Here is a 7,689-nt window from a genome sequence, read left to right on the forward strand (position 1 = left end):
GCTGCAGAGCTCCTCACCCCCAACAATGGAGTTTAGAGACTCATGCCGTCAAAAAGTATGTAATTCAGATCTGAAAATGTCATGAGGTACAAAATAAGTCTCTAAAAGTTGTTTAAATAGTAAACTAGTAACCTAGGTTTACAGAAAATGAGTAAACTAAGATAATTGGTGCAGAAATCCACTTCTGGGGCCCACTTGGTGTGTGCTGGGGCTGAGACTAAAGCTATCCACGAACTGAGGCTTTTCTTGGAGTTGAACTCCAAGTTATAACGTGTTTTGGGCGTTCAACTCCGGATCATGACGTGTTTCTGGCGTTTAACTCCAGACAGCAGCATGTACTTGGCGTTCAACGCCAAGTTACGTCGTCTATCTTCACGCAAAGTATGGACTATTATATATTGCTGGAAAGCCCTGGATGTCTACTTTCCAACGCCATTGAGAGCGCGCCAATTGGACTCTTGTAGCTCCAGAAAATCCATTTCGAGTGCAGGGAGGTCAGGATCCAACAGCATCAGCAGTCCTTTTTCAGCCTAACTCAGATTTTTGCTCAGCTTCCTCAATTTCAGCCAGAAAATATTTGAAATCACAGAAAAACACACAAACTCATAGTAAAGTTCAGAAATATGATTTTTGCTTAAAAACTAATAAAATTCTATTAAAAACTAATTAAAACATACTAAAATCTACATGAAATTACCCCCAAAAAGCGTATAAAATATCTGCTCATCAGAGATTCAGTGGAATAAGATAGAACTTTCGATTTTAATTTAAATGACATTCGGAGTTTTTTGTTTAATATAATGAAATTGATGTTTGCTTTCTGAGTTATGTTGTGTTAATGAATTCTGAATTTTAGATGTTATTGTGTTTGTTGAATACTAAATTTTAGTTTTTTATAATTATCTTGTGGTAAATAGTTTTGAGTTTTAATATCAATAATTTTTGGTAAATACTTTCTGCAATGGTGTTGTGGTAAAGAGTTTTATTTTGGTTTTGTTGAAAGTTGGTTATAGTTTCCTATTTTACCTTGCAATTTTCCATACTTTACTTTTATGCACACAAGGTGTTTGTGAAAATGCCAATTATGAGCTTTGAGTAGATTTTAACACCTTGACTTGAGATTTGAATTCCTATGATACTAGAGTCATAATGTCCGACATTTAGTGATAATTCTTGGAGAGTTAGTTGTCTCTTGTTTCCATTGACGCTAGCCTTCTATCAACTAGTTTGGTAAGTTGGCTAGGACTTATGGATTAAGGTCAATTATGCTTGCTTGACTTACTCCTCGATGGTTGGGGTTGACTAGGCGAGACTAACTCATGACAATTATCATAGTTGTGGTTATGGCAATGATAGGATTCCTTGGATTCTCAATTCCCAAGTCAAGGCTCTTTTTATGCATTTTCACTAGTTTTGATCTTGCTTTCTATTTAATTGCATTAATTACAATTTTGATCATCTCTTAGTTCTTTTATTTCTTAAGTTCTTTTGATATTTCGTTTTTGATTTCAAAACCCCTCTTTCCTTAACAACCAAGGAAGTGACACTTCAATTGCTTCCTATGGAATAATGACCCGAGGTTTAATTACTCTCGGTTTATATTATGTTTTGAATTTGACATTTGATTAAGAGAATTCATTGTTGGTTTAGACTATACTACCAACGAATTGATTCTTGCTTTTGATTGATTCTAAATCGGCAAAATTTCTCTTATCAAATTTGGCGCCGTTGCCGGGGACGCAATTGGTGTTAAATCTTTTGGTTGGTGTGAATATGTTGATGGTGTAAATAACACTTTTTGGTTGTTTGTTTGCTTTTGTTAGTAGGTTTTTGTTTATGTTTTCTTAATGACTTTTTCACACTATCACCACAATCACCCCAATGGAGCCCAAACACTTACCTTTTTAGTCACCAATCCTATACACCACCACCCCACCACATGCGAAACCAAAACCCTCATCCTCATGAGTTTGATTGTCAACTCTTATCACATCAATCTCCATCTTCAAATATGGATCAAGCCACACGAGAAGTACTTTTCATGCTCATTCAAGAACAACAAGAGTTTTGGAAGAAGCAAGAGCAAGTCATGTCTACCTTAGCAAAAGCTTTGGATCAATTAGCTTCATTTCGTTCATGCCATAAGCAAAAAATTCTAGTGGATGAATGTGTGAAACCGAGTGAAAAGTGTGGAGTGAAAGAAGAAGTGCAAAATCGAGAAGAAGATGTCAAGTCACAAGATGAATTGAAAAAGGAGACAAATGAAGAGTTGGTAGGGATTGATCAAGAGGATTCCATCATTCAAGATTTTTTGTCCGACTTGGGTAATTCCTTCAATGACCTTCATGAGTCTCCATTAGAAGATTTAGAAGGAGATGTTGATGTGGACTTCACACAACCTCCGATCTTTGACTCGAGTGATGATGAAGAAGTTTCAAAAGAGGTTGAGGAAGATTTTAGTTGCCAAGAGGCGAAAGTATTTGTGCAAAATAGAATTGAGTGGGTGAAGAGTTCTCCAACAAGCTTTCTAGCCCCACATCAATATGCTGTCTTGGAAACGGATGTTCAACTTCAAACCTTTCTTGGAGTAGTGGATGGTGAAGAGAATAATGTTAATTGGCAATGGAATGAAAAGTTCATCAAAAGGGCCAACTTGACATTTGAAGCTCAATTTTGGTGCAAGAATCAAATTAGTGGATTCCGGGGAGTGCACAAGTATGTCAATGGTGATAGAAGAACTCAAGTATAGGATCCGGGCATTGGTTTTGTGAGTCGACACTTAGGGATCCTAGTGGCTAGCTTGAAGTCTCTTGAGAGTTTGATGCGATTCATTTGGGACCCCCCGGAGGTCAAATCAGTAGCAAACTTGGTTGGAGATTCAAGGAGGAGTGGAAGCATAAGCCACCCTAACAAGGATCTCCTCACCAAGTCCAGCTTAGGACTATAAACCAAAGTGCTAGGTGGGAGACACCCCACCATGGTAATATCCTTCTAACTTCCTCTCTTTTAGCTTTTATTACATGAATAATTGGCCATATCGCTTGATTGGTTAGATTTATTTTGACGTCTGTCAAGTAATTTTAGTAAAATAATGTGTTTTTGGGAGTTTTGTGATGTTATGGGACCTGAAAACTTGCTTTGGATGTCAAGATTGATGCCTTAGAGGCATAATTTTTGCTGCAAGAATAGAGACCTGTGCGTGCGCACAGCCTTGTGCGTCCGCACAAGTCCCCTATTTTCCAGTTCCTATGCGTATGCACAGCAACGTGCGCACGCACACCCTTAAACACCCCCTCTGTTCCCAGCACACGCACAGGATGTGCGTGGGAACACCACCCCTCTCACTCCGTGCGACTGCACGCCATGCGTGCGGCCGCACACTATCCTTAGTTTAAGAAAAAAAAAGAGCGAGAGAGCCACACGTGCGAGCGCACACCCCTTGTGCGCCCGCATAGCCTGAACAAACCCCTCTGGTCGCAGCGACCACACCTCTTGTGCGATCGCACGCCACCCCTTTTTTCTCCTTATGTGCGAGCGCACACCCCCTTTTGCGCCCGCACAGGCCGCGTTATACCTTCTATCCGCAGCGTCCGCACGACCCTTTGCACACGCATACCTCCCTCTTACTCCTTCTGTGCGTCCGCACAGGTCCCTTTTCAAACGTTAATTCGAAAAGAGGGAGGGTCGCGCTTCAGTTCCCCCAGTAACACTTTCTTCTCCTTTTTTTCTCTTTGAACCCACACCACCACCTAAATCCCTCTCAGCCTTTCTTCCTCCTCCCCGCGACCAACCACCTCCGGCGACCCCCGTGCCGCAGTCACCCCTTTTTCTCTCTCTTCCCTTCTTCTCTCCCTTCTACATTTCCCCTTCTCTCTCTTTCCGAGCCCTGCCTCCGCGCCAGCCCTAGGCAGCGCACCTTCAGTCCGGCAACCAGCCACCATCAACAGCGATCTTCTGTGCCGCCGCAACGTCCACCATCTCCCTTCTTTCCTTCTGCATTATAGGTTTTCAACCCTGTTCCCTACCATGTTTCATTTCTTTTCTGCCTCATTTTACCGCTTCTTTTTAGTTATGATTTTAATCCTGTTCTAGTCACTAGGTGGTTCTAGGCTAGATGACTTGTGATTTCTGGACTGAATATATGTGACTGGCTTATTGTTAAATGTTGATGAGACTGAATGCTGTTGCTTTTTCTACACTGTGAATGTTATCAGTAGTGAACTGTGATGGCTACTGCTTATTTTTGCACATATTATACTTGTTGAAATGCTAAATACGACTTTTTGATTCATCTTCTGTGTCTGATCAACACAGATTTTGAAGTTTGTTTTGACTCTGCATTATTGCTTTATAATTGTGCAAGTTCCTATTGATTTGAAATGCTGCCTGAGATGATTAATGCACTTTATGTTCATGCTGAAATATCAAACTGAGCTTCATTTTGCTGTGCAATTTTCTTGTTTGATATCAATTTTAATGTGCATATCATCCTTGGCTGATTAGTTTACTAACTATGCACTTCATTGCTAATTTTGTTCTTGAGACCAAATGGGACTGAAATTTACAGCTTTGACCATTCCATTTGGTACTTCTAAGTGCATAATGTGCTGACTTGATTGAAATTCTATTTAGTGTCATGAGCAGCAGTACATACATTGCTTTCTTTGTGAATTGACCAATCACATATTCATGTTCTTTAACATTCTTGACCCTATACATAGCAACTTGTTTCTTTAAGTTTTTGAGCAATGCAATCCGTTTTTCAATCGGATATTGCTTTGGACAAGAAGCTATGCATATCCAATGCATATCCAATCATTTCTTTTGCCTTTAAACATGAATATGTCATGCTCTCACTGCAATCTCTGATTATTACCCCTTGTGCTCATTTCTGCAAACTTTTCCAAATCCCAAAGCACAATTGGAATAATCAATTCCTATTCAAATCAATTCACTTACATAAAGCACCTAAATCACACATATGCTTTAATTGTTGTTCATTCTCTTTTATATTACTTAGGTTGCTTGATTTGGGAAAATATATTTCTTTCTTTGACCATTTCACTGCTGCATACATGTTTTTCCCTTGATTGAGTATCTGTTTACCTTATTGGCTCTTACTTAAATTGCTTGATTATATCCTTCTTCTTTCTGTGCATATTATCTCTTTCCCTTGAGCTATATTCTATTTTTGTCTTTTCAGGATGACTCGCAAAGGGAAGGAAAAAGCCAATCCTTTGGCTCGTCCTCCCCCAGCACCTCCTAATACCCAACCAGACACATTCATCAATGTTGAAGCCCAAGAACAATATAACAAAATAGAAAACAAAGCCTTTCACTATGAGCGAAAGCTTAACTTGCCTGAGAAATACGCGGACCAGATTTTGAACAGAATTAATCTTTATCATTGGGAGTTCGTAAAATTCGATCCGGTGGAAGTTAATGAACACCAGGTCAAAGAATTTTATGCGAATCTCCTAAAGAGGGATGCCCAGTAGTTTTTCTCAGAGGTGTTGCGCTGGACACCTCTAATACTGCTTTAGAGGCCCTCTTAGATATTCCGCATATTCCTCTGGCTCGGGACGCTTACACTCAAATAATGAAGGACGTCTCATTGGGCAAGATCTCCTTGGATGTGGTCCTAGAAAAGATAGGCCAACCTGAAGCTAGATGGGAGTACAGTAAAGGGGACAATGCGGTTCCGTTGAGCATTGCGTGCACTGATCTCAACCCGGAGGTGAGGATCTGGCAGCAGATCATCGCCGACTACATTCTTCCGAGCACGCATGCCATGCATATCAGAGTCCAGATGACAGTGTTACTATGGGCTATTCTGGAGGGGAAGAGGATCTCTGTTCTTCCCCTCATCAGAGATTCGATGTGGAAGGTGACACAGCAGCAGAAGTACAACATTCCCTTCCTATCGTTGATCACCAGATTGGCCACTCTGTCTGGAGTAGAAAGACGGCCAACAGACCGGACGTCTGTCTACATCAGTAAGCAGCCATTTCTTCCATATGGCGATTATGATGTACCGCCATAGAAGAAGAGGAAGACCACTAAGCCACCATCATCATCAGCAGAGCCATCAACACCACCAGCACCTCCTGTGCCCGTACCCCGACTCCAGACGCCTTATGAGCTGGGTCGGGAGATTTTGGAGATTATACACCTCATAGAGCGCCGCAACACTCGCCGCTTCGAGTGGATAGTGGCGAAGTTTGACGGTCGCGATCCTGGACCACCTCCTTCAGACACACTAGAGCCTGAGTGACGAACGGATTCTTGCGTGGTCTAGAATTTCACAAATAAAGTCTCATTGCAAGTGTAGCTTCTAAACCAACAAGAATTCTTTCGTACAAAAACTTGTTTGTCATTAAAGCAAACCCAATAAAAATTAATAACTGAAGTATTTAAACCTCGAATCGTCTCTCAAGGAATTGCAGGGAAGTGTGCTTATAATTGGTTATGAAAAAAGTGTGTTTTGGGGTTTTGTCAGATAAGAAGCAAGAATAGTAAATGGCAAAAGAAGTAAATTAACAACTGGAAAAGCTCTTGGCAAGGTATGAGAACTAGAAGTCTGATCCTAGTTATCCTTATCAATTGTGCTGAGAATTATTTATTGCTCCCACTTGATCAACATCTAACTATGAAGGTATGTCAAGTGGATAAATCAATTCGATTCCTCAAGTCCTAGTCAACTCTCAAGGAAAGACTAGAGTTATTGGAATTCAAATAAATTAGCAAGTTCAATTATCAATCAAAAAGGAGTTTGATAACTCAAGAGTCACCAAGTACTCAACCAAAGCCAAGAGATTTAATAACAACAAATGGAGAAACAAACAATAAACATGAAATACCTTAAATTGCATTAATAAGAGAAATCAAAATCTAACATCAGAATTCATAAATTAAAGTAGTAACAATGAGTAATCAATAAGAGTAGAAAAGAAATCCTAAATCCTTAAACCTAGAGAGAGGAGAGAGCCTCTCTCTCTAGAACCTACATCTAAAACCTAAAATTTGTGTGAATGAGAAGTTGTGTGATCAATGAATGATTCTCCCACTCTGCAGCCTCTAATCTATGTTTTCTGGGCCAAAAACTAGGTCAAAAACAGCCCCCAGCAATTTCTGCAGTCGTAGTATGTCGCGCATGTCGCGCGTACGCGCCAGGTGCGCGTGCGCGCCGATGGACTTTTCGCCAATGTGCGCGTGCGCGTCAAGTGCGTGTGCACGTCGCCAAGCTGCATGGCCACTATGGAAAATTATATGTCATTTCGAAGCCCCGGACGATAGCTTTCCAAAGCAACTAAAACCGTCTCATTTGGACCTCTATAGCTCAAGTTATGATCGATTGAGTGCGAAAAGTTCAGGACTCACAACTTTGCAGTTCTTTCAGCTTCTTGTATTCCTTCCACTTTTGCATGCTTCCTTTCCATCTTCTATGTCATTCCTGCCCTGTAATCTCTGAAAACACTTAACACACATATCAAGGCATCAAATGGTAATGAGAGAGGATTAAAATTAGCTAAATTAAGACCAAAGAAACATGTTTTCAATTATAGCACAAAATCAGGAAGGAAAATGTAAAACATGCAATTTATATGAATAAATGTGAGATTAGTGGATAAAATCCACTCAATTAAGCACAAGATGTACCATGAAATAGTGGTGCATCAAATCTCCCCA

This window comes from Arachis stenosperma, chromosome 2 (genome assembly GCF_014773155.1).
Source record: "Arachis stenosperma cultivar V10309 chromosome 2, arast.V10309.gnm1.PFL2, whole genome shotgun sequence".
NCBI classification, from domain to species: Eukaryota; Viridiplantae; Streptophyta; class Magnoliopsida; order Fabales; family Fabaceae; genus Arachis; species Arachis stenosperma.